Source organism: Callospermophilus lateralis, unplaced genomic scaffold (assembly GCF_048772815.1).
Source record: "Callospermophilus lateralis isolate mCalLat2 unplaced genomic scaffold, mCalLat2.hap1 Scaffold_63, whole genome shotgun sequence".
In the NCBI taxonomy this organism is placed as follows: domain Eukaryota; kingdom Metazoa; phylum Chordata; class Mammalia; order Rodentia; family Sciuridae; genus Callospermophilus; species Callospermophilus lateralis.
In genome coordinates, this window is record NW_027514713.1 from 11,559,765 (window position 1) to 11,563,829 (window position 4,065).

The window sequence follows — 4,065 nt, forward strand, 5'->3', positions numbered from 1 at the left end:
GACACGTCAGTCAGTTCTTTGATTTGTCTTTTTCATCCCTCCTTTCTACTGATCATCCGTTCCTTCACAAGCTGACTCCTGGGGAACTTGACCATGATTGTAGTGCTTGTCAGCTGGGCTCCTCCCCCGGGAGAAGACGGTGTGTGAAAGGTTAAAAAAAATACTGAATTCTCTTCTGGCAGTGTGGGTCATATCCACTATTTGGGATTTAAAAGTGCCTCTTCATATGTAAGGCCAGGTGGTCCGACCTGGAAAAGGCCCGGTCGCACTTCTGGCACTGGAATGGGCGGTGCCCGGTGTGTTTGCGGTATTGCCTGGTCAGTTCATCAGAGCGGGCAAATTTCCACCCGCAGCCATCCCAGTCACAGTGGTAAGGTTTCTCACCTGTGTGGGTTCGCAGGTGTGCCTTGAGATGAGAACTCTTTGTATAGATTTTGCCGCAGCCGGCATAATCGCAAGTATGAGTGGCGGTCCTTTTCCGGGGCCAAGACCTTCTTCCCCTCTTTGGCTTAGGTTCCTCTGGCAGGCAGGAACCAGGTGGCATGAGCTCTTGGTAGTGGAGCGGTGGGACCTGTGGCTGCATCTGGTCGGACAGGAAGGGTGGATAGTTCGGTCCCGGATGGGGATGGAATCCTGGGGGAAGCGGCAAGGCAGAGTGACAGTCCCGGTTGCTCAGCAGTTCCTCAGGACTCAGGGTCGGGGTAGTCCTGCTGGGGAGCTGCCGCCCCAGGGAGAAGTCATGCGCGCTAGGCCGGTGCCCATTGCTGAGCGGGGGTCCAGCGCCCAAGTGGGCCTCTAGGGGTCGACGGACCGTGCACGAGGAAACCGCCTCCTGCTTGATCTTGGGGCACATACGAGGCGGCCCGCTGCTGTAGGGCGCTACCACCACCGGGTGGCTGCCGTCAGGGCTGCCTTTGCTAACACTGATGACCGACGGGCTGCCGTACTCGCTGCCAGGGGCGCTCAACAAAGCCTTCAGCACAAAGTTGCCCATCAGCCCGCCACCTGGCGGCTGCGGTTGCTGCCGCGGAATGTATACTGGGTCCAATTCGGGCCGCAGGAGCTCCGCCATAAAGCCGCCCGAAGGGCTCACATCGTTGATGTCCGCCAGGTTGAAGGGAGCCGTGGGAGGCGGGGCTGACTCCCAGCCATAGAGGAGGCAGCCACTGGTGCCGCCTGGCGTCACACCCGGGTCACCCCCGGCCCGGATCGGATAACTGAAGCTGCAGGTGGAGGGCGCGCTGGCAGGGCCGCTACTTGATGGAGATGAAGAGGATGAGACTGACGCCGACGAGGACACGGTGGCGGCCACCGACTCCTGGTGGGACAATGAGTTGGAGAGAATAAAGTCTAGGTCCAGGAGATCGTTGAACTCCTCCGTCTCCCTTCGGGGTAGAAGGGCCAGGTTGCTACCTCCGCACGTAGCGCTGGCTCCGCCACTCTCCAGGTCTGGGGCCACGGTCGCCGCCGCCAGGTCGTAGGGGCGACCGGGAAGCACCGGGGGAAGTCGCTTCATGTGGGAGAGCTCCTCCCGCCAGCGGTTATTCTGGGCACCTGCTGGATGCAGTGTCTTCTCCCTTCCCGCCGGGCCGGACGCGAACGTGGAGAAGGACGGGAGCAGCGCGTCGCTGACAGCCATGTCAGACTCGCCAGGTGGCTGCCTCATTAATGTGGGGCCCAGAAGGTCCTCGGGTTCCCGAAGCAGCTGGGGTATCCGAACCCCAAAGTCAAGAGGTGGGTAAAAAAAAAAAAAAAAAAAAAAAAAAAAAAAAAAAAAAAAAAAAAAAAAAACCTTAGAAACGGAGCCAAAAACCAAAAAGAAAAAAAAAAAAAAAAAAAAAGAAACAACCCAATTGCCCGAGATTCTTCTTCTTTGGATTAAATATATATTGAAGACGTCTTTTTTAAAAAAAGTTCCTTTGTATACAAAAGTTTTAGAAAAGTCGTAAACTCTTATAAAAATAGACAATCAGCAAGGCGAGTAAGTAGGTCCGGTGGCCAGGCTGAGTTCTCTTCGACTCAGCAGCGTCCCCCACCGCTGTCGCGGTTGCTGCGGCTGTCGTCGTGGGCGCAGGGGCTGTGGCCGGGGCGGTGGGCGGGCGGCGCCGCCAGGTGAGAATGGCCGCGGTGGCGCGGAGCTGCTAGCTGGGCGGCGGCACAGGGCGCGGAGTCCTGGGGGTTGCGCCGAGCGCGCCTGGCCATGGGCGCGGGCCAACGGCGGGTGGGTGGGTGGGGGGCCAGAGGGGCGGGGAGGGGCACTCTGCGGCTCCCGGTGCCGCAGCCGCCGCCTGCCACCGCCTCTGTTTCCCCGCGCCCCGCAGCCGCGCTCGTTCTCTCCAGCCGGGAACTGCCCTCAATGCAGCTTCTTTCTGAGCTAATTCTTTCTTGTTTGAGCTATTCTGGTATTGTTGATTTCTATGCTTTAAAAAAAGTTTTCTTAGTGTATGTTTTAGCTGAAGAATATCTATTTGATTTCATTTATATAATTTTGAACTTTGTTCTTTTTAGTTATACATGACAGTAAAATCTATTTTTATATATTTATATATCATGGAATATATCTTATTCTAATTAGGATTTCAGTCTTGTGGTATATATGATGTTGAGATTCCTTGTGTCACATTTGTATACAGGAAAGTTACATCATTGTCTTCCCATTGTCTTTCCTCTTTATATCCCTCTCCCTTCCCTTTATTCTCCTTTGTCTGATCCACTGAACTTCTATCCTACCACTGCCCTTGTTATGGATTAGCATAACATATCAAAGAGAATATTTGACCTTTGGTTTTGGGGGACTGGCTTATTTCACTAAGCATGATAGTCTCCAGATTTGTAATTGCTCCCATCTATATGTTAAATTTTTTAAAGTTATGATCGAATCATTGTGGTTTTAAAAGATCATTGAGTTTTCTTAAAATACCTGTTTTAAATTCTCCATCTTTAAGTTTATCCATATTGATTGATTAATATGTGGTCAATCTTTGGACTCTAACTTTCACCATTAGGTAGGGTCTTGGTTGTTAGAAAATTTTTGCTTCTTTTTGGTATGTGTCATCAGCTGTGCCCTGAAGAATTTGGTTTTATTAAAAACTTTTCAATCTGGCTTTGAACCTTTGAACGTACAGCAGGAAAATTGTTTTCTTTAAGAATTTGGACACTTCCATTATTTCAGCAGTAGATAGCACTCTAGGTCCTGACTTGCAGTGAGTACTGTGTTGGTGCATAGTCATTGCTTCTGCACTAGAAAATGGTCCAAGGCCAGATTTGCTTCTAATTTGTAATCTCTGTGTTGTTCAATATGAATGGGGGGAGACTTACAAAGACTTGCCATTGTGTACCTCTTCTCAAAGCCAGGCTGAGCACAACTGTCTTGTCCAATAATGGGTGTACCAGCCTGTGTTCATATGCTGCAGAATTCTAGCACTTTCTGGGCATAGTCTCTTTGAAGAAACCAGTCTCAGACTTGTAGCCACCATTGTATGGCCTTGTCTGCCTCTCTCTCTCTCTCTCTCTTTTTTTTTCTCCCAAGTAGACAGTTACTCATTTTTGTTTGCACTGCCTGTGATTAGGAGAGGAGAATGGGTTAAGCATTCCTGTGGCTACCCATGTATCAATGCCATGCCAAGCCAAGTTCATAGTCCACCAAGGCCAGCACAGCACAGAGGTAGGATCAAGGATCACACTGCTGTGGGATCCCTACTGTTCAAGTGGATTAACGGCCCAAGACCACTGCAACCAGCCACTAGTAATGCTGGCAAGAGTTAGAGTCTGATTGATTGTGGTTACATGTATCTGCCTGGCACCAGGACTTTTTGAAAAGCTTAGTGTTATGTTCAGTGTTGTGAGAATGGGGGTAATTGGAATCTGCTTAATGACAGGATTTATAGACCCAGTATTGAATTCCAAAGCACAGTCCATATTTACTTCTGACTCTTGCTGTCAGTGAATAGTCTTGCTCCATATTATAATTCCTGACTTTGGCATAGTGCTGGTAAAGGTAGTCACCTGAATGCCAAGGTTGACACTAAGCTGGGTCGCACCTGAGTTACCTAGTACTATAGTACT

General features: G+C 50.3%; 1 pseudogene; it reads right to left on the reverse strand.

Annotated features, from left to right (window-relative positions):
* Window positions 1-208: 208 nt before the first annotated feature.
* LOC143389572 (Krueppel-like factor 4 pseudogene) lies at window positions 209-1,745 on the reverse strand (annotated as a pseudogene).
* Between the last annotated feature and the right edge of the window lie 2,320 nt (window positions 1,746-4,065).